The sequence below is a fragment of the Cannabis sativa genome, chromosome 4 (assembly GCF_029168945.1).
Source record: "Cannabis sativa cultivar Pink pepper isolate KNU-18-1 chromosome 4, ASM2916894v1, whole genome shotgun sequence".
Lineage (NCBI taxonomy): Eukaryota > Viridiplantae > Streptophyta > Magnoliopsida > Rosales > Cannabaceae > Cannabis > Cannabis sativa.
In genome coordinates, this window is record NC_083604.1 from 70,303,024 (window position 1) to 70,327,922 (window position 24,899).

The window sequence follows — 24,899 nt, forward strand, 5'->3', positions numbered from 1 at the left end:
AACCCTTGAGAGAGAGAGTTTGCTCCCTAAATTAATTAGTATTAAAGTAATAAGCTACTTTTCAAATAATTATTATTATTTTCTTTTTAAAATAGTTTTAATTAAATATCAGTATATTTACGGTCCAAATTATGGTCTTGGTTTCATATGAGAAAAAATGCATGAAATTTGAAAATCTGAGGGTTGCCCATGATAGATCAAATCACAAAAAGAAAGTGCAGCTGAAGGAATATAGAAAATACAAGAGCCGAAAAAAAGCCAATTATATATTATATAACTACTGAGATAATAATAATAATAATAATAATAATAATAATAATAATAATAATGTTTTTATGATGATGATGAAAATTTAAATCACGTTGCTTATTAAAATTAAAATTGCGTTAGTTTTCCTCCGATAGTCACTTCATTCCGTACTATGCAAACACAACGGGCAAACAGATCACTTTCTCTATTATTGGCCTCTCAACTTTTTTCATTATTAAAGATAAGGAAGAGATAATTATATGCTTTTTATTCCTTGTTCACATTAATTAGGTACCACAAACTCTATTTTCACTATTAATTTGACCATTTTTTTCGAGCATTGTTTTGTTCTATATAGAGTATTAAGGTATCTTAATTAACGATTCTTTATAATATTTATTAAAATAAAATAAATATGATCTGATATATTAATTAAATTACACTAAAGGAGTGTTTGGAATAGGTTAATGTTAGCAAAGAAATGGTAATGTTAAACATTACATTGTTTGTTTGGAAGGTTTAATCTTAAAATGTCATTCCCTTGGTAATATAAATACTATTGAAGATGGTAATGTTGATACATTAAAAAAGGGTGGGATTAGTTATTCCCTTCTATTATATTAATTTGAATAATATTTTTAAATTAATAAATAAATTTAAATACCATTAATATTATGATTATTATAAATAAAATATTACGATATATATATATATATATTTAGTCTGTAAGATCGGTTTTTTTATAACTGAGTTATTTTTATGTTATTAGCACTAACATATATATGCATTATACATAAATTTTGTGAGAATGATGTACATAAATGACATAGCGAACAAAAATAAATAACATAGTGATGTATAGAAATATTTATTTTAATTAATAAAAAATACAATAAAATTTTATATTTTCTAATTAATAAATATATTTCTTTAATGAATACTTATTTTATTTTTATGTATAATTAACATTCTATAGCTACAATAAAAAAATATTTTAATTTTAATTTTTTAAAATAATATATAAGATTCATATACTCAACCAAACAATATAATTTAATTAACGGGAATATGATTATATATATTATTCTGCACAACCAAACACAGTTTACACATTTCTCTATAATCATATTCTCCTTCATAATATTCCTTATAATCAATTTATTTTGAACATCTCATACCAAACGCTCACTAATAGTAATATTACAACTCACTACTAGACACTATAAATATTAAATACCCTTTAAATAATTCTCATCTTTTTCATTTGGTTTCTAATAATTTTTGCATATTATTAAATTACTTTGTATCATGTATTTTTTTTCTACCCCATAATCTCAATAATTTGACACACTTTGTCTGCCAGTGCCACCATATATATATATATACTAAGACACATTACTATTTATTAGTCTCTTGTTCATAATTCCCTTAAACAGATTCCTGACTACAGGGGGCTTCTATTAAATGGTTCTATCATTGTCTATCGATCTCAGTTTTGTCCAAAATGAAGGAACTTTAAGCTTTTGTGATGTCGTGTTAGATGTTTGTGTGGTCATATATACATATATATATATATATATATATACTAGAAGAAAGTTACGTGTCTTAATTTAGTTTTATGTTAGGCGTTCTATAATTTAATTGAGAAAGATTTAATAAATAATCATATAATTTAAAATGATTTAAAAACTAATTTTAATTAGTGTGTGGGGTTATTTAAAAATCAATACTGAAAAGTCAAATTTAAAATTTGCAGAAAGAGAAGAGGAGAATGGAGTTTAGCTTGAAATATATTTAAAAAATAATAATGCTACACACTTACTATGGACACTTAACTCGAGCCGGTAATAATAAAATTATAAAGAATAAGGGTAGCAGGCATATAACTGGACATATGAAAGAAAGAATATAAAAAACAAGAAATATGATAGCTTCCAAATAATATTATAACAAAGCAATGCTCTCCAAATTTATCTTAATATCATTCTTCTCTTGAAGCCTCTCATCAATCTCATAGCACTCCATGATAGATTCAACAAAATATATGTGTTTATGTATATTTAAATTCAACAAAATATATGTGTTTATGTATATTTGTTTTGAGCAAATCAGTAAATATATATTTTCAATAAATTAACCCGATAAACTCAAGATCCACATATATATAACTAAGTATTCAAATACAATTGTAAAATCTAAACTTAAAACAAAATCAAATGGACAATTCATGCTCAACTAAAGCTATATATATACTGTTATGATTACATCAACCTAAATATTCTTACTTGCTATAACCGAATTATAAAAATTAAAAAGTATAATTTGAGATATATAGACTAAAATCATCCAAATAAACAACTAAATTAGTTACACATAGAATTATAAATGATACTTTTTTCAGAGTGTGTTTGAAGCTTATGTAAAAATTTTTGGATCTCTTCACTACTATTTTTTATCTCTATTTTTTTTTTTTGTATAAATATATATGTATATAGAAAATTTATATTAAAAAATGAAAAATATACGTACATATATTTTATTGTTGTTAATTAAATTCAAAATAGTATAGTAATAGAGAAAATTTAGAAATTAGATTTTTATTATGAATTTTTATTTATTTAAAATAATTAACTTTAATAAAAAAAAGTTAGAAAAAATGAGAACGTACAAGAGTAGGTATATATATTTTGTTGGTTTTAATTAAATTCAAAATAGAATAATAAATTTATGGTTTAAATAATAGAACAATATATAATATTGTATATATATAAATAATATCAGTTCAAATATCAAATATAAGTTTAAATGAGATTTGTTTTATTTTTATTTTATTATTTTATTATATATAAATAATATTTTATTATTTTATTAAATATAAATAAAAAGTTACACCCATAAATTTCTCATAAACTAAGAATTCAGTTATATAGACACACTTTATATAGAATAGATATATTGGCGTTGAAATCCTTATATTTATAATTGTTTTACATATAATCCCAATCAAAAAAAATAAAAGTAAAAGTATTTTATTTTACAATTTTATTCTCGTCGTATTCTTTTTTAATTGTTAAGTGATAATTAAGTACCGTGTGGAGATATTCTTTAGCTCATTTAATATATTATCTAATATTATATCACTATATGTTTCTAAGTTGACACTTAATGATTAAAAAATGTAGGACTACAATAAAATCATATAAGATAAAATATTTTTACTATTTTTTTAATTAAGATTATATATGTGTAAGAATTGTAAATATTAATAAAATTATGCAAATTATACAATATCATTCAACCGACAATTTGTAGCTGGAAAGACAAGTGTGCATTTAGATGAAAACACGATAATTTCATGCAGCTAAAACATAGAATAATCATTCAATTCCCTTGTAAGAATGGGTCAAAGTTGTGGATAAGGACAACTACATATACTTTGCTCGTCTATCCATGTTTTCAGGTCAAAGCCCGTTTTTGGTTTCATATATGAGATATGACCATAATTTCAATTTCTATAAGAAGTGGGAACCCATCTGCCATGCGTTTTCTCTCTCATGGAGCCCACTATCTGATATGTGGATAAAAACTATCCTAATTTCATTTTTAATTATAAGAGAATTCTTATGTTTGGAGATTGAATTTCTAATATGTAAAGAATTTAGATACCAAAACCAAAAACTAATTAAAGTCAATATAGTGGCTTCTTCCATAGCCTAATGTATAGAGATTTTGACCAATTGCTTTTGTGGACCCCTTTTTGAATTTGTAAATATTTTGGTTTATACATATATATTTTGATGTATGCATGATTCATCATTTTAGTATAGAATATACTCCACTCCCAAGTATTCCATATGTTAGATGCTCTAATAATACAGCCCTAAAACAAGACTCCTCATCACGTGTATTGCAGAATAAAATTATGAAACAAATATTGATTATTAGAATGAGATCGTAATTTTAACTCAATAATTTTCTAATAATTAACAACAAGAATTACAGAGGTGAATTATTTGTTGGTCCCTTATTCTCCTACAAACTCATTCCAAAGTCCAAACTAATATATTTATGTTTTGAAATAATTAATATAATTATGTATACAAATAAATATAGGAGAATAAAAAAGTTTGCATGTGATGATGAAGATAAAAATAAATAATATAGATTGCATTGGCATGTTTACCTACCGAAAGATGAACTTCTAATTGAAAGTAGTTTGACTCATTTAAGCGCTGGCAGGCTTTCGGCTGCACAAATATCCATTAATAAAGAAAATAAGCTCAATTTTATCATTGTAATTACTACATTACTTATTTAAATATTCTTTTCTTTTCTCTTACTTTTTCTACCTCTTATATTATTTAGTTTTCGGTCAACCTTAGTAAACAAAGCAACTTATTCTTTTCATTATTATTTTGCTGCCGCGAAACATAGTTATATAGATTGATTTTCTGTATTTTCTACCAACCAATGTTAATAATTAATATTAATTTATTTAATATTTCTCTGATCCGATACTAACTTTTTTTTTTTTGTTATGTAAGTTGATCCGATACTAACTTAAAGTTTTGAAAATATAACCTTTTTTCTTTTCTGAAGAAACGTTTTTTTTTGTTGTTTCCTATTATAAGAATATTCTTAAATATATAATATGATTATAAGCTTCAAGTGTGTCAACATACATGCACAATATTTAATTTGGTGTGCAAAACAGAAATAATTAATGATTTATGATTCACTTTAGTGAGCCAACAAACACACAACATAAACAAGAAACTACACACCAAGAGATCTTAATAAATTTTAAGTAATGAATTAAGTAGTAAAAAAAAAAAAAAATAACATCAAGTTTAATAAGTTCGAATCTTGTACAATATTCTACATTTTAGCCAAAACAATAGCAACCATATCTTTATTGATATAAATGTTATTACAAAATTACAAGAATCTTCACAAACTCTCAAAGATTACGAGAAGAAGTTTCTCTCTCTAGTTTAGACTCTCTCACTCAACCTTACACTATTATGATTTACACTCAATCAAATCTGATCGGATTCTTACACAGGTTATAAAGATTTACAACTATTTATAGATTTATATTGTTGCCAAAAGTATCTCCTAAATTATCGTGACATATTTACACCGCCTTAAATAATCCAGCTCATCTCCAGCAATAATAATCCATGTTATCTTGAAAAAAAATGCTTTCAGTACGAACAATTCAAAAACTTTATAAACACAAAAGCCTTCCAGACACGTACATGATTTCCTTCCTGGATGGTCCTTCAAGACTGACAATAAGCTGTCCAACTGTGTACCTCCGAATTAATAACAAGTTATTCGAGAGAGACATTACATATGCGGTACAAGCTTATCTGGAAGTACCTTCTGGATTTTACAAGATCTTCTGCATGGCTTTTTGAATACACACTAAGCCTCCGGTATTTGCTCTCTGGATCAATATCTTCGATCACGGATGACAAAACTTGTAACCATAACCAACAAATCTCCACCTTAGTTTCAAGTTGAAGTCACTTGATAAATAATTATTTTAAATGCTACAATCCCCTCAACCCCTCTAGGCTCAACTGACTCCAATCAGCTTTAGACAATGCTCAAACTTACTACTTGGCACTACCTTTGTAATCATATCAGAAGAATTCTCTTCAGCTGGAACCTTGACAATCTTTATAGCTTCTTTTTTTTAACAACCTTTCATATGAAATGAAACTTGATATCAATGCTCTTAGTACGTTCATGGTGCACAAAATTCTTAATTAATTGAATTACACTCTGATTATCATAATGAACAGTAATAACCTTTTGATTGAGCTTCAGCTCCTCCATCAACCCAGTTAACCACAGTGCTTCTTTGACTGCTTCCGTCAAATCCATATATTCTACTTCAGTTGTCGACAACGCCACAACCTTTTGAAGGTTCATTTTCCAACTAATAGATGTTCCAAATATAGTAAACACATATTTGATCAAAGACTTTCGAGTATCAATACACCTTAAATAATCAGAATTCACATAACCATTAATAACATCCAAGTTTTCATTCTGGTTATTCATACCAAATACAAGTCCCTTCTCTGCAGTTTCCTTCAAATAACGTAGAATCCACAGGGCTTCCCAATGCTCATTTTCAGGATTTTCCATAAATCTACTCACCATGCTTAGTGCATATGCAATATTTGGTCTTATACAGACCATGACATATATCAAGGAGCGAACGACACTAGCATATGGAACTCTTAACATCTCTGACTTCTTAGTTTCATCTTCCGGCATTTAAGTAACACTCAGTTTGAAGTGTTGTGCAAGAAAAGTACTCACTGCCTTAGAGTTACTCACTTCAAAGGTATTCAAAACCTTTTTGATGTAGCTTGTCTGATTCAAGTACAATAGTCTTTTCCACCTTTCTCTTCTTATATCCATGCCTAAGATCTTACTAGCCAAACTCAAATCCTTCATTTCAAACTTCGTCTTTAGCTAGAGTTTCAAGTGTTTGATCTCTTGTACACTCTTGCTAGTGATCAGAATATCATCTATGTATAGCAACATATATGAAGTATCTCAATTTCTCTCTCAAAAATATATACAAGGATCAAACTTACTTCTCTTTGAACCTATCTTGGTCACATAATCATCAAATCTCCTGTTCCACTGTCTTAGAGATTATTTTAAACCATACAGAGACTTCCGCAACAAGCACACCTAGTGTTCGTTTTCAGCCTCTTTAAATTATTCAGGGTGTTTCATTAGAATTTTTTTCATCCAGATGTCCATAAAAAGGCAGTCTTGACATCTAATTGTTCTAGGTCTTAACACGCTAAAAGTGCCAATTAAATTCTAATCGATTTGTGCTTAACAACAAGAGAAAATACCTCATAATAATCAACTCCTTCAGTCTGAGAGAATCCCTTTGCAACCAACCTTTCTTTATACTGTACCTCTTGTACACCTAAAATACCTTCTTTTCATCTGTACACCCATTTACATCAAATGAATTTACCGTCTTTCGACATCGATATTACATACCATGTCTGGTTCTTCTTCGGTGAATGCATCTCTCCCCACATCGCTCCATTCCATTTCTTCCAGTCTTTGTTGTCCGTGGCTTGTGCATAACTGGTAGGCTCTTCATGCACAATCTAATTAGCAACATAAAATGTAAATGCGATTAAATCAGCATGTTTGCACCTATTTGAATAATCACTTCCATGATCTATAGGTGTTTCAGTCTCCACTCTTGCTGGAGGCTTCACCTTAAGTTCAGATCCTGGAGCTTCGATTTCATCTCGACCAGTATTAGCTTGACTTCCAGTAAATTTGTTGATAAATCCTATAACAAATTTATTAAAAGTCACATCCCTACTAATTATATATTTTCTTATTCTAGGATCCAGACACCACAGTTTATATCCTTTGACACCTTCGAGATGCCTCAAGAAAATACACTTTAAGGCCCTTGCCTCATATTTGTCTTGCCTAATGTGTGCATAATTAAAACATCTGAATACCTTTGAGTGTTCATATCTTGTTGGCTTCCTTGACCACACATCATTTGGCATCCTTAAATCCAGTGCTATTGACGGATACTTATTTATCATATAAATTGCAGTGGACATAACTCCGCCTATAACACTTTGGGTAATCCAACACTCAATAGCATGTACTTGAACCTTTTCAGAATGGTTTTGTTGAACCTCTACACGATTCTATTTTGCTGAAGAGTCTTTTGGCAAGACCCCTTTTTGGATGTAGTCTTTGATTGGTTAACGCTAGTGATTTTCATTCGCACTATCTTTGAGAGTTATCAAGTTGATTGTATTTTCTTCTTCAGCTCTTTCCGTGGATTGGGATAATACATGGCGCTCCCTTATGGTAATTTGGATATCCCTTTCTCCAGGAAGTGTTAACTATCCAGCTAAATTAGGTAATGCATCAGCTTTACCATTTTTTAATCTAAGGATGTGATTTAAAGTTATATCTTAGAATTGACCAAGTGAATATTTAGCCTTTCATGGTAAGGGACTAAATTCTCATGCTTGACTGCAAATTCACCACTCATTTGTTTAATAGCCAAAAGAGAATCGCCAATTCCAATGATTGTATTTTCATTCCAAATGCAATTTCAAGGCCGATAACTAACACTTCATATTTTCCTACATTATTGGCACATATAGCTAGAATATGGAAAGATTAAGGTATCAGGCCTCCCGATGTGTCACAAAGACATTTCCAGTCCCTGCTCCACTATTTCTTACTGCCCCATCAAAGTATAATTACCACGATGAAGTATCAACTATGAAAACTTCTTCGTCTGGAAGATCTTCTTGTAACTCCATATCATCTAGAATCGGGTGTGCTGCCAAAAAATCTGCCAATGCTTTCCCTTTTATTGCTTTTTGCAAGACAAAGTTGAATTTGAATTCTTACAAAATCATAGACCACTTGGCCAGTCATCCAGACAACACGGGCTTTGATAGGATATATCTTAAGGGGCCAGCTTTTGACACTAAAGTCACACGGTGTGAGAGTAAATAATGTCGTAATTTTGTGATGACAAAAATTAGAGCCAGACACACTTTCTCGATTGGAGGGTAGTTTTTTTTCTGCCCCTACTAAAGTTCTACTTAGGTAGTAAAGATCAACTTATTTTCCCTCCTCGTTGTTTTGCGCTAGCAGGGCTCCCAAGGAGCGGTCAAGTGAGGTGATATATAATATCAATGACTTTTCAAAAATTAGAGCTCTCAACACTGGTGGGTGTAACAAGTATTTCTTTATACTTTTGAAAGCATTTTGGCATGCCTCGTCCCAAATGAATAGGACATTTTTTTTGCATCAATCTCGAAAAAGGATGACATCTAACCGAGACATTTGAGATGAAGTTTTGAATATATGCAAGTCTTCCTTGTAGTCCATGTAGATGACGTAAGTTACGTGGGGGAGACAATTCCAAGTTTTTTTTATTTTTGCAGGGTCAATTTTAATCCCTTGATATCTGACAATAAACTTGAGAAAATTTATTGATGTTACTCCAAATACACATTTTAAAGGGTTCATCTTGAAATTATGTTTTCTGAGCCTTTCAAAGACTCGTTTTAAATCATTAATATGATTTTTCCTTTGTTTTGCTTTGACCACTAAATTGTCAACATAACATTCAAAAATTATGGTCATTTCTCTTTGGTAGGTTTCCTTGAGTCTGGAGGCCAAATGGCATAACTGTATAACAAAATATACCTTTTGGCGTCTGAAAAGTAGTGAGCTCTTCATCTTCAGGTGCCATCTTGATTTGGTTGTACCTAAAAAGCTCATCCAAGAACGATAAGGCATCAAAACCAGTGGTAGCATCTACCAATAACTCAGTGATGGGGAGTGGGAATTCATCTTGTGGGTAAGCCCAATTAAGATCTCGATAATTCACATATATGCGGAGCTTCCCATTTTTCTTCATCACAATGATGATGTTTGTAAGTCAAATAGGATACTTGACTTCCCGAACAAATAAAAAATTTCTTAACTTCTCAATTTTTGCCTCAATTTTGGGGATTAGCTCTAGTCAAATTCTTCTTTGAGATTTTTTAACAGGGATAGCATCTTTTGATATTGCCAACCTATGTACAATAATCTTTGAGTCCAACCCTCGCATGTCTTGATACCCCCAAGCAAATGCATGTTTATTTTCATAAAGGAATTTTTTCTATACTGTGGTAATTCTTCTTCAGTTAATAAAGCATTGAAAAATATAGGCTTTGGATCATCCTCGGTCCCAAAGTTGATATTTATTAAATCATCCATTGTTGATTGTTCTCCTTCTTTGAATTCTTGGGGTGCCAGTTGGAAAATGTCTACAAATTTTTTTGAAAGGTTTGAGCTCGAGCCTTCATCTTCTACAACCAAACTTTCTTTAAAAGAAAGGTAATTGACTTGAGCAAAATTTTCTTCATCTTCTTGTGTTTTATTCCCTTGAAGAATAGTAATTCTTAAGCATTTCTTCTATTTTGGCACCCATTGCTTTTTTATTTTTAGTTTTCTTTGGCTGTGAGCACTTGGGAAAATAAACATTTCAATGCTGACACTCATGGAGTATATGTGCTTGCTTCAAGTCTGCCAAACATCGACACCCAAGGGGAAGGTGTAGGTACATCGTTATTGCAAAACATTTTTTGTTCTTCTTCTATTAACTCGTCTGGTTCAAAAGAAGCTTTTAAAAAATCACTATTTTGATGGATTGTGACTCTTTTTTTGTGTCTTGACATGGAAATTTTTATTCTCTATTTTGAAGACTTCCGGAGTTACAGAAGTTGAAGATTTTTATTAAGAGTAACAACTCTTTTATTTTTCTTGCTATTTTCACCAAAAATAATTGAAATTTTCATTTTACTCTTACGGTAGTGACTAATAAATTTTCCTCAACGATAAAGTGAAGCTCGTCATAAGGGTTGTCATCGAATCTTCAATCGGTGTCAAAGTTTTTTGCCCCACTCATCGTTAACTTTTAGGGATGTACTTGAAGGTTTGTTTTTAGTTAGATACCTTCAAGTCCTCCTCTTTAGGCTGAGGAGATTTTATAGGGAATAGTTGCTTAACTTATAGAGATTTATGTGAGGTTAAGCTTTCATGACATTTATGTAATGCCCTAATAATTAAGCATCCTACAGTGATTTTCTAATTCCCTTGCTAATCAAAGGGTTTTCTTAAAAATTGTGCCAAAATAAATTTTTTATTTAAACTTTAAACTTTTATTAACATATACATATATTTGCATAGGGTAAATACTATTTTGGACCTTGTATTTTGTAAAAGTTACTAATTGGACCCTCTATTTTGTTAAATGACAAAATAGACCTTATATTTTCTAAAATTATACAAATAGGACCCTGAACTGATTTTTTGTCAAAATAAAACTTAATAATAATCTGATATAGAGATGTTGTGACAAAACTGGCTATATTTTCTGTATTTGTTCTTGTTACAAATTGTCTTAAAGTTGGTTATATTAAAAAATAAAATTGTTGAAAATTGAGATCAGGGTCCTATTTTTACCATTTTAGAAAATATATGGCTCTTTTTGTCATTTAACAAAACAGAGGGTCCAATTAGTAACTTTCGCAAAGCATAGGGTCCAAAATAATATTTATCCATTTACATATAATCGGGAACCTGTTTTAAACTTTACATTCAAAATAACATTTACAAACATGTAGCACCACGACTACAAAATGAAGTCCAAATCGCCCCGAGACCGAACACTCCGGGTCGTACCGTCACAGCATGTATAATCATCCCATGAGCTCGAAACTCATTGCTATTCATTTTTGACATTTCCTTTACCTACACATGAAAGTAATATATGTGAGTCAATAGACTCGGTAAGAAAAGCACATAACATACAATATTTTACCGACTTGTATCTAGGCGTCCATACACCTATCCACAAGGCTTATTAAATGAGTAGGAACGTTATTTACTAAGGTGCGATCAATATACCACATGCACTGCGTACCTCTATATACTAGTGTTAGTAGGGTTTGCACCATACATCGAGTACCATTAAGTGTTGTACCACATACACTCTGTACTCAACCGTACTAGTGTTGGTAACACTGTATTATACTTGTTGAACATCATAGACTATAGAAATACACTTAGTACCGCTACCGTACTAGTGTTGGTAGTATAGAAATCACAAATAACATGCATATATTACACATACATAGATTCATATATAAATATATTTTTTGCTAGTCTTATCTCATTTTTGAATTCAAGTGTGTTGGACAACCTAAACAGAAAATCACGCGCTAGATGGATGCCCTATGTCATATTCACACAAATAGATATACAACTTGCTAAAACTTGATCCGAGAACCTAAACTCACAACTACAAGTTTCTCTATTGGTAACTAATCTAACAATACCCTAATTATCGAGGAAACACTACAACTAAGACTCTGAAATGGTTCAAAACAAAAAATTAGATTTTTCTATGATCCTGCCAATGAAACGGTTAAACGGTTCATACTAGAAATCACAAACAAGCTTGAAACTCAACCAATTCATCCCCATATTCTCTCAAAATTTCCAAATTACCTATACTAACATCCAACAATAGTTTCCAAGCAATAAAAGTAAGAAAAATATACATAAACTAAAAGTGTCATTAATCAATCAAGTTTGAGTTTTTCAAAGTCAAACTTGCTCATTCTCTTCTTAAACCAAAATAACCAGCAACAAGCAACCTAATCCTATCCAAAATAACCTCAAAAATCACACTAGAACAAAGTTAAACCTAAATAGCCACTTATTCTCAAAAATGCATGCTAAGACCAAATTTAAAGCTTAAACAACTTGAAAATTAGAATTCTAGGGCTTACCTCAAGCTACCTCTGAAGTTCCACTTAAAATTTAACTAGAATTCTTGCTGAATTTTGCAGATTTAGCAGCAAACCTCTAGGTTCTTCCTTGGTTCGAAAGAGAGAATGGAGTTTATAGTTATTTTATCTTTCCTAATATATTAAATTAATTAATCAATATCAACTTAAGCTGAAAATGAAGATAAGGACTAGTTGTCAATTCTACAATCATCCACCTAAACCAATAAATAAAACTCCCAAAATGCACCTTTCTTCCATTTTATGTAACCTTTAGGCTTAGGAGTAAAATAGTCCAAAACTATAACCCCGCCTAAACCAAACATTCACAATATCTCAAATATTTGTCCCACTAAGAATTAGGTTCTAAACTTACCCATGTGACTCTAATGACCATCCATCGTATTTTCCATCGTCCCCGAGCAAAAAAACCATAAAAAATTACATAATTCATATTTAGCATAAATAATACTCTTAATGCTTAATAAAATCTCAGAAATGAGAAATTATAACTCTAATGCCTATTTCTAAAAATGGGGCCCACAAAAAATATAAAATCATATATAATTATAAAATATCAATAATTAATGGTAATTACTTTTACTAATCATAATCTAACATGCGGTCATTACAATTTACCTCCTCATATTTCCCCTTCAAAATGATGACATTAGCTGACGTAAAAATTTTCATCAGTATAATTCACCCATTCCCTGTAAAAGGGATTTGGGTCTGCATTGACACTTTTAACTTTACATTCCTTGAAAAATTTAAAGCATTGGTGAAGTGTTGAAGGAATGACCCCATATTAATGAAGATAAGGCCGCCCTAACAACATATTGTAGGATGTGTTTGAATCAATTACATGAACTAAGGCTTCAAAATTTAATTTGTCTATTTCAACTTTTAGTGTGATACTTCCCTTTAATTTTTCTCTGACTTAGTAAAAACCTTGAATTGTCAATGATAATTGTAAAGCCCGCTTAGTTAATTTGGAAATTAGCAGTTGTTTATGATTAATTATGAAATTATTTATAGCTATTTAAATAATTTATTATACTGTTATTTATGTTATTCAGTAGCTTGCATATTTTGTAATTCCGGTGCCCGGTATTTTGGAACTCGGCGTTTGGCTCAGTAGAAATCACAACTTAGTATGTTAGCAGTTTGGGGACGGGTTTTAGACATTGGGAATGTCGGGAATGGCCGGGAATTTAGAATGTCCCAAAAATACCCCTTTAGTGTTTTTTATGAGAATTTATTATGGAGGGGCAAAATGGTCTTTTTGCCCCAATGACTTTTTGTCTTTTGTGATTTTATTAAATTGAAAAATAAATGTTTAAATGTTTATTTGATGGCTTAAATAATATGGTATATGTGGCATTTACTCTTTTTCTTCTCATTTCAACACTTAGAAAATAAAATAGAAAAATTAGAAAAAAAAACTCTCTCTTTCTTTCCTCTCTATTTTCGGCTGTGCATGTGGGTGCAAAGGGGTGGATTTTGCTTTGATTTTCTAGTGGATTCTCATCCAAAGCTAAGCATTCTTCAAGCTAGGTTAGCTCCTTTTGTTTTCTCTTGAATTTGATTGAAATTTTGATGAAAATATGATGATTCTTGCATGATTTTTAGTTGCTGTTGCTGCTGTGATTTTGTGTTAATTTATGTGGTTTAAAGCATGTTAATTGAAGTTAAAATGAGCTGTGTTGAAGCATGTTAGATAGGTTATGCAAAGCTTTAAGTTTTCTATGTAAAAATATGTGATTTTTGAGAGAAAAGGTTATATTTTGTTGCTGTGATGTTGAGGATGTTTGCTTGAGTTTCCAGAGGTTATTCTGAGCTTGATTATGTGGAATTAAGTTGGTTTGATTGCTGATTAGGTGGTTTTGCTCAAGTTTGAGTTTAGAACTCAAAGCTTGAGCTCCAATGGCATTTTTCGTGTTTGAGGTTTCTGGGTTGTTTTGATGCCTTGGATATGTTCTAGGGAAGGTATAGAACAGGTCTGGAAAGTTTGAGGTGATTTGGGGTTGATTTGAGCAAGATATGAAAATTTGAGTGTTGCTGCCTGCGAGGAACCGGAATTCCGGTTGTGCATCCGGAATTCCGGATGAGGGTCCTGAATTTCCCAGAACCGGAATTCCGGTTGGGCAACCGGTCTACCGGTTGGGGATTTTTCAGAACCCGTGTTTTTCCTCGTTTTTATGTTTTTAGGGGTATTGCCATGTTTTTTATCGATAGGGAAACTTTTAGTTCCTAGTTTAAGTCCCCGGAAAGTGATTTAGCGTGTCACTTATAGCGTTGTGATTTTTATGGTTTAGGAGCCAGTAATCCGCCGCTCAGCTTCAGTTCCAGTCAGGTTGACGGCACACACGAATTCGGAATCCAGGTAAGATTAGTATAACAGTATGCATATGTAGATTACATGTTTAGCGAGCATGTAGGAAGCCTGTTAGATTACATTAGTTGTATGTTGGCTTCGAACCATCCAACCCTGTCACGTCGGTACGAGTGGAGTATGACCAACGGCGGAGTATGACCGGTTTGACCGATCAGCCGACACTTGGTTGGTGGTTCCGTGCTATTGACGTATCCGTCGGTACAGGCTGGAGTATGACCAGCGGCGGAGTATGACCGGTTCGACCGATCGGGAGGATATAGTAACACGTCGGTACGAGTGGAGTATGACCGGCGGCGGAGTATGACCGGTTCGACCGATCAGGTTGTTACGTGTCAATAGTACCGTCCCGATGAACGTTCAGAACTCAGTACCATGTTGGACATGGCAGTAGTGGCTCAGTACCATGTTGGACATGGCAGTAGCGGGACTCAGTATCGTGTTGGACACGGCAGTTAGAATTATGTATGAGTATTTTTATGCTTTTCTTACTGAGTCTGTCGACTCACAGTTCTACGTTGATGTGTAGGTAAAGGCAAGGCTAGAGCTGATGGACCGTGAGCGAGCTTATGAAGGTTGTACATGTCGGGGCGGTTAGGCCTGGAGCGTACGATCATCGGGACAGCGAGGCTAATTTTGTAACTGGTCGTTAGACGACATTTATTTTATGTATCAGTTAAACAGTTAAATCTTTTTGTAAATGATTTTATAATCGGGATCCCGAGTCTTTTGTAATATTGTTTTATAAGTTTAATTAAAAAGCAAAAATTTTAATTAATCACGTTTTTCCATAAACCTCGTTGATTAGCAACGAGCTGCACAGTATGTTTAAAAATCACGTAATACGCCTATGTTAGTTAGGGTGTTACAATTTGGTATCAGAGCCGCCAGGTTGTCTTCCGAAGATCGTCACGACATGTACAATCATCATCAGCACTTAGCTCGTTTCACGGTTCAGTAAGCCTTTATTGCTTTAGTAGTTTATTTTATTATGAAAAAGAAAAGCCTGTTAGGAAGCATGTTAGTAGCCTGATAGTAGAATAGGCGCATGTTTCGTTTTTAATTTCCAAATTAAGCGGCATTAGTAAGCTCTCGATGATCGTGACCTGAAGTGCCAATTCGGGATTTCGAGGCGGTTCAGACAAGATGGACGCCAGACGAAATATTAGGAGTCAGGGCATCTCAGTCGGGTCAGATCAAGGTCGAGGAGCTCTGTTCCCCTCAAGTGTTTTGGGCCGAGGTAGAGGTCCCAGGGGCAGGGTTCGCGGTTGGAGTGATGTTAACTCGCCGCAGGCTGCCCAAGTCAATCAGGAAGCCCAGAATTGGGAAGTTACGGTTTGCGGAAATGCAAGCCCGGATAGAGGAGCAAGATCTCGAGATTCAGAGGTTGAGACAGCAGGGTGCTCCTGCAGTTCCAGTGCCCGTAGTTCCAGTGGCACCTGCCCCTGCTGCCCAGGCCGAGATAGTGGTGGCGGCCCATAGATTGGAACCCTTGTACGAACGGTTCCGGAAGCAAGCACCTCCGGTTTTCCTGGGAGGTCCGGACATTATGAAAGCCGAGCAGTGGCTGACGGTGATCACCAAGATTCTAAACTTCATGGGTGTCACCGGTAACGACAGAGTGGTGTGTGCCACTTTCTAGTTTCAGGAGTACGCTCTGGTCTGGTGGGACATGGTGTCTCAGATTCATCATGTCATCACTATGACATGGGAAAGGTTTTAGGAACTCTTCTGCGCTTAATATTATAACGAGGCGGTCAGACGCGCCAAGAGGAAAGAGTTTGCCCACCTGACCCAGCGAGAGAATATGAGCATGACGGAATATATTACTCAGTTCAACCGGTTGGTGAGGTTAGCCTCGGGATTTGTGCCAACCGATTTCAGTAAGAAAGAAAATATCTCGATGGACTTAATGTGAAGATCAAGTATGACCTTATGATCACTACCGACGATAAGACCATCTATGCTGAGATGGCGGAGAAAGCATGGTGAGCTGAGGGCGCAGTTAGATGTATGTGGAATCAGTTAGGACTCCGGAATGTGGCGGGGCTCCTACCCCTCCTGCGTCAGGTTTCAGCAGGGGAGGTAGTGGTTCGGCCATGGACTGGAGGGGGAATCATCCACTGCATCCGGTGGCTCGAGGCAGAACAAGAGGTTCCGAGGGAACCAGAATCAAGGCGATCGTCAGGGTAGTGTTAAGACCCATTGTTCCTACTGAAGTGTCTCATTAGTGAGAGGCATCCTCCGGGTGAGTGCTTGGGTCAAGGTTGTTTTTGTGTGGCTGCTAGAATCTCTAGTAAATTGGATAGACCGTATGACAGATATGACTCAGGGTTTGGAACCCTTTTACCTGGTGGAGAATTGGTTATCTCCAATAGGTGGATTAGGTCTATGCCGATCAGGATAGATGGTAGAGATTTAAGTGCTGATCTATTAGAGATGAGTTTAGTCGAATTTGATATTACGTTAGGAATGGATTTCCTATCTAAATATTCGGCGAGCATCGATTGTAAAAGGAAGATGGTGATCTTCCAACCGAAAAGTGAAGAACCATTTGTGGTTGTTGGTTCAGTTCAGGGATCCCGGATCCCGGTGATCTCGCCTGTGTCAGCTAGAGAATTGTTGCACGGCAGTTGCTTAGGGTTTCTGGCCGTGGTGGTGGACACCACTCGGCCAGATACCATTCGGCCAGAGGACATCAGGGTGGTTCGGGAATTTTTAGATGTTTTTCCCGAAGAACTTCCAGGGTTACCACCTCAGCGGGAGATTGACTTCGTGATAGACTTGGCACCAGGGGTGGAACCGGTTTCCAAAGCCCCATATAGAATGGCTCCAGCTGAACTTAAGGAATTAAAGATTCAGCTCCAAGGGTTGCTTGACATAGGGTTCATTCGGCCCAGTGTGTCACCCTGGGGAGCCCCGATTTTATTCGTCAAGAAGAAGGATGGGTCTATGAGGATGTGCATCGACTACAGGGAGTTGAACAAGCTAACGGTGAAGAATAAATATCCATTACCTAGGATCGAGGACTTGCAATCAGCTTCAGGGGAAGACGGTCTTTTCTAAGATTGATCTCCGTTCAGGTTATCATCAGTTGAGAATCCGAGAGGAGGACATTCCAAAGACGGCTTTCCGCACTAGGTATGGACATTACGAATTTCTGGTTATGTCATTCGGACTAACCAATGCTCCTGCAGCATTCATGGACCTGATGAATAGAGTATTCAAGGATTTCCTCGATATCTGTGTGATTGTGTTTATCGATGACATCCTCGTGTACTCTCAATCAGAAGAGGAGCATGAGTTACATCTTCAGATGGTACTGCAACGGCTTCGAGAACATAAGCTTTATGCCAAGTTCAAGAAATGTGAGTTCTGGCTATCTCAGGTGTCTTTCCTAGGGCACATTGTGAGCAAAGATGGGATCAAGGTAGATCGCGGGAAGATTGAATCCGTCAGGGATTGGCCGAGACCAAAGACAGTAACAGAGATCAGAAGCTTCTTGGGTTTAGCTGGGTACTACCGTAGGTTCGTGGAAGGGTTCTCCAAAATTTCAATGCCCCTAACCGAGCTTACAAAGAAGAATCAGAGATTTGTTTGGTCAGATAAGTGCGAAGCTAGCTTTCAGGAGCTAAAACAGAGGTTGATTACTGCTCCGGTGCTAGCTTTGCCTTCGGACAAGGAGAAGTTCGTAGTCTACTGTGACGCATCCAAACAGGGTTTGGGGTGTGTATTGATGCAAGCCGATCGGGTTATCGCTTATGTCTCCCGTCAGTTAAAGGATTATGAACAGCGATACCCGACTCATGATCTAGAGTTGGCCGCAGTGGTTTTTGCACTGAAGATTTGGCGGCACTACCTTTATGGGGAGAAGTGTGAGATCTATACCGACCATAAAAGTCTCAAGTATTTCTTTACTCAGAAAGATTTGAACATGAGACAAAGGCGTTGGTTGGAATTAGTGAAGGATTACGATTGTGAGATCCTCTATCATCCCGAAAAAGCCAATGTAGTGGCAGATGCCCTGAGCAGAAAGGGTCCCGGGCAAATAACTAGTATGGTTCAGATCTCACCTCAGCTAGCGGAGGACATGGTTAGATCCAGCATTGAGTTCGTGGTAGGTCAGCTTCACAACTTGACGCTGAATCTGATCTGTTGGAAAGAATAAAAGTCGCTCAGATGACAGATCCGGAGTTAGTGAAAATCCGAGATGAGGTGTTGGCTGGTCAAGCCAAAGACTTTTCAGTGTCAGATAGTGGGATGCTTTTATATAAAGCTAGGGTTTGTGTTCCGAACAGTGTGGAACTTAGAAATGAGATCTTTGAGGAGGCTCATTCTACCCCGTATTCTCTGCATCCCGGCACCACTAAGATGTACCAAGATTTGAAACCGTACTTCTGGTGGAGCGGTATGAAGAAGAATTTGGTAGAATTCGTATCGAGATGCCTCACTTGTCAGCAGATTAAGGCTGAACATCAGAGACCAGCAGGGTTGTTGCAGCCTCTAACCCTACCAGAATGGAAATGGGAGGATATTACGATGGATTTTGTGGCCGGGTTACCTAGGACCACGGGTTTATTTGATTCCATCTGGGTAGTGGTGGATCGATTTACGAAATCTGCTCATTTTCTGCCGGTTAGAACAACATTTTCAGTGGATCAGTTGGCAGAACTGTACGTCAGAGAGATAGTAAGACTTCACGGGGTACCGAAGTCTATAGTTTCGGACAGGGATCCGAAGTTCACCTCCAAATTTTGGCAAAAATTGCAACGGGCAATGGGTACAAAGCTAAAATTCAGTACAGCATTCCATCCTCAGACAGATGGTCAGTCCGAAAGGACAATTCAGATATTGGAGGATATGTTGAGAGCCTGTGTTATGGACTTTGAAGGCTCATGGAGTAAATATGTACCGTTGATAGAATTTTCGTACAACAACAGTTATCAGAGTACGATAGGGATGGCTCCCTATGAACTGTTGTACGGTAGGAAATGTAGATCCCCTATCCACTGGGATGAGACAGGGGAGAGGAAATACCTAGGTCCAGAGTCAGTTCAGCGGACCAATGAGGCGATAGAGAAGATAAAAGCTAGAATGCTTGCCTCACAGAGCAGACAGAAAAGTGACGCAGATCCGAAACGCAGAAATGTTGAGTTCCAAGTAGGGGAACATGTGTTTTTACGGGTATCTCCGATGAAGGGGATTAAACGTTTCGGGAAAAGAGGCAAGTTATGCCCTAGATTTACAGGACCTTTCGAGATTCTCGAGAAGATAGATCAAGTGGCATATCGGTTAGCATTGCCTCCAGCCTTATCAGCAGTTCACAACGTATTCCATGTCTCGATGTTGAGAAAATACGTTTCAGACCCCTCTCATATACTCAGTTATGAGAGTCTTCAGCTTCAGCCAGACATGACTTATGAAGAACAGCCAGTGCAGATCCTGGATAGAAAGGATAAAGTCCTTCGGAATAAGACCATAGCATTGGTCAAGGTTCTCTGGAGAAACAGTAAGGTGGAAGAAGCCACCTGGGAGCTAGAGTCGGATATGAGAGCTCAATATCCAGAGTTATTCAGGTTAGATTTCGGGGACGAAATCCTTTTAAGGGGGGGATATTTGTAAAGCCCACTTAGTTAATTTGGAAATTAGCAGTTGTTTATGATTAATTATGAAATTATTTATAGCTATTTAAATAATTTATTATACTGTTATTTATGTTATTCAGTAGGTTGCATATTTTGTAATTCCGGTGCCCGGTATTTTGGAACTCGGCGTTTGGCTCAGTAGAAATCACAACTTAGTATGTTAGCAGTTTGGGACGGGTTTTAGACATTGGGAATGTCGGGAATGGCCGGGAATTTAGAATGTCCCAAAAATACCCCTTTAGTGTTTTTTATGAGAATTTATTATGGAGGGGCAAAATGGTCTTTTTGCCCCAATGACTTTTTGTCTTTTGTGATTTTATTAAATTGAAAAATAAATGTTTAAATGTTTATTTGATGGCTGAAATAATATGGTATATGTGGCATTTACTCTTTTTCTTCTCATTTCAACACTTAGAAAATAAAATAGAAAAATTAGAAAAAAAAAACTCTCTCTTTCTTTCCTCTCTATTTTCGGCTGTGCATGTGGGTGCAAAGGGGTGGATTTTGCTTTGATTTTCTAGTGGATTCTCATCCAAAGCTAAGCATTCTTCAAGCTAGGTTAGCTCCTTTTGTTTTCTCTTGAATTTGATTGAAATTTTGATGAAAATATGATGATTCTTGCATGATTTTTAGTTGCTTTGATTCTTCTTTGTGATTTTGTGTTAATTTATGTGGTTTAAAGCATGTTAATTGAAGTTAAAATGAGCTGTGTTGAAGCATGTTAGATAGGTTATGCAAAGCTTTAAGTTTTCTATGTAAAAATATGTGATTTTTGAGAGAAAAGGTTATATTTTGTTGCTGTGATGTTGAGGATGTTTGCTTGAGTTTCCAGAGGTTATTCTGAGCTTGATTATGTGGACTTAAGTTGGTTTGATTGCTGATTAGGTGGTTTTGCTCAAGTTTGAGTTTAGAACTCAAAGCTTGAGCTCCAATGGCATTTTTCGTGTTTGAGGTTTCTGGGTTGTTTTGATGCCTTGGATATGTTCTAGGGAAGGTATAGAACAGGTCTGGAAAGTTTGAGGTGATTTGGGGTTGATTTGAGCAAGATATGAAAATTTGAGTGTTCTTTGCTGCGAGAACCGGAATTCGGTTGTGCACGGAATTCGGATGAGGGTCTGAATTTCCCGGAACCGGAATTCGGTTGGGCAACCTGGTCTACCTTGGGGATTTTTCGAACCCGTGTTTTTCCTCGTTTTTATGTTTTTAGGGGTATTGCCATGTTTTTTATCGATAGGGAAACTTTTAGTTCCTAGTTTAAGTCCCCGGAAAGTGATTTAGCGTGTCACTTATAGCGTTGTGATTTTTATGGTTTAGGAGCCAGTAATCCGCCGCTCAGCTTCAGTTCCAGTCAGGTTGACCGGCACACCTGAATTCGGAATCCAGGTAAGATTAGTATAACAGTATGCATATGTAGATTACATGTTTAGCGAGCATGTAGGAAGCCTGTTAGATTACATTAGTTGTATGTTGGCTTCGAACCATCCAACCCTGTCACGTCGGTACGAAATCGGAGTATGACCAGCAATGGCGGAGTATGACCGGTTTGACCGATCAGTCGACACTTGGTTGGTGGTTCCGTGCTATTGACGTATCCCGTCTCTGACATGTGCTGGAGTATGACCAGCAGCCGGAGTATGACCGGTTCGACCGATCAGGAGGATATAGTAACACGTCGGTACAGTGGAGTATGACCAAGGCGGAGTATGACCGGTTCGACCGATCAGGTTGTTACGTGTCAATAGTACCGTCCCTATGAACGTTCAGAACTCAGTACCATGTTGGACATGGCAGTAGTGGCTCAGTACCATGTTGGACATGGCAGTAGCGGGACTCAGTATCGTGTTGGACACGGCAGTTAGAATTATGTATGAGTATTTTTATGCTTTTCTTACTGAGTATGTCGACTCACAGTTCTACGTTGATGTGTAGGTAAAGGCAAGGTTAGAGCTGATGGACCGTGAGCGAGCTTATGAAGGTTGTACATGTCGGGGCGGTTAGGCCTGGAGCGTACGATCATCGGGACAGCGAGGCTGATTTTGTAACTGGTCGTTAGACGACATTTATTTTATGTATCAGTTAAACAGTTAAATCTTTTTGTAAATGATTTTATAATCGGGATCCCGAGTCTTTTGTAATATTGTTTTATAAGTTTAATTAAAAAGCAAAAATTTTAATTAATCACGTTTTTCCATAAACCTCGTTGATTAGCAACGAGCTGCACAGTATGTTTAAAAATCACGTAATACGCCTATGTTAGTTAGGGTGTTACAATAATGGAGACAATTGACGTGGGTGTGAACTAACATCTCTCAAGGTCTTTAAGGGGAGTACATTCGCAGCCGATCCACAATCTAACATGATACAACTCACATGAACATTAGTGTAACGTCACCGCTTTAAGCCTCTATTGGGCCCTCACACCCACAGAATAATGGTTCTTATACACGAGTACGTCACTCTTGCTGTTACATGGACTAATGACTGACCCTACAAACCAACACGAGTGTTTCCAATGTGTTTTGTCCCCACTTGCACACTTCCTTAGAAAACTTCTCCTCAATTCACCCATCCTGAAATTACCCCAGGTCAAGCATGCTTAACCGTGGAGTTCTTTCGTGATGGGCTACCGAAAAACAAGATGCACCTTATTGATATAGATAGTACCAATCAATCCATTTAAGTCATCTTCAACTGTGTAGTCTCATACCTACATAGTCTCATAATCATTCCACTTGACCTTCTCTTGGCAATGTGAGATTATATAGCATACCCAGTATTTCCCCTTACAGATCACGGGACTACTGGCTGTCACAATCACCCCCTTTACGGGGTCTGACGTCCCCATTGACCATAATTCTGGCTGGGTCAAGGCTTTGATATCATTTTTAACGTCCCCATTTCAAGCCTCTATTGGGCCCTTACACTCACAGAATAATGGTTCTTATATACGAGTACGTCACTCTAGCTGTTTCATGGACTGATGACTAACCCTACAAACTAACATGAGTGTTTCCAGCGTATTTTATCCTTACTCGTACACTTCCTAGGAAAACTTCTCAGGAGGTCACCCATCTTGAAATTACCCCAGGTTAGGCACGCTTAACTGTGGAGTTCTTTCGTGATGGGCTACCAAAATACAAGATACACCTTGCTGATATAGGTAGTACCAATCAATTCATTTAAGCCTCTTCAACTGTGTAGTCCCATACCTACATAGTCTCAAAATCTTCCCCACTTGACCTTCCCCAGGTGATATGGCTAACCCAATAACGAAAGTTTACTTCCGCTTCGTCTACCACTGCTCGCGCAGGTGCTTCCCTCTAGGCGGAACGCTCCCCTACCAATGCATTTTTACATCCCATGATCACTGGAAGCAACTTTTTTTTGGAGTTTTCTCCTATGTTTCCTTTCCCATTATCCTTAGGAGGGTTACAGGTGTTGAGATCTTTAGCATTCATTTTCCTGGCATTGTTATCCCGAGGATTAGTATCATCAGGTATATTTTTATCAGGATTCTGGTTTCCTCCTCCAAATATTACTTCCAACATCATAAATTTCTCGAGCATTAATTGAGAAAACTCTTCTTATGCTGCCAATTTTTGTTCAGCTGCTTCTAGTTTTTTTGGCCATTTCAATGACCTCAAAATTTGGCTCATGACGTTCATCTCCCTCATTGACGTCATTATCTTCTGGATCCATATGATCTAATCCTCAAACTCGTCTTCTTCTTCTCCTTCATCGACGAGATCATCATGAAGGTTTGTCTCATCATGTTGATCTTTCTCTCTTTGGCGACTGTTCGCCTTGGTGGAATCTTCATCAAATCTTGTTTTGGCATTAGCATTAACATCATCCTTTGAGGTGTCGTGGTAGTGAAGACCAAATTTTGTTCAGGTGAGTACCATAATTACTAAACGTAATATTTGATGGCACTGCTCTCTTCAGCTCTCAATGAAAACACCAAAATATTTATAGATTTTTTTTAAAAAAACTAAATATTAAATATAAGAGCTAAGGAAAATATAAATTAAGAAGAAATATATGAAGAACACACCCAAAGTTTTTACATTGTTGGAGTATTAACGAGCTTCAGTCCACAAGTCAGTATTATTATTAAGTAGGATAGAATAGCCTAACGAATTACAATAAGGTATGAGCACTCTATTCTTTACTTGAGTAAGTAAGTCAAGAATTTCCAACCCTTTGTATGAAAGATTCGGTGAG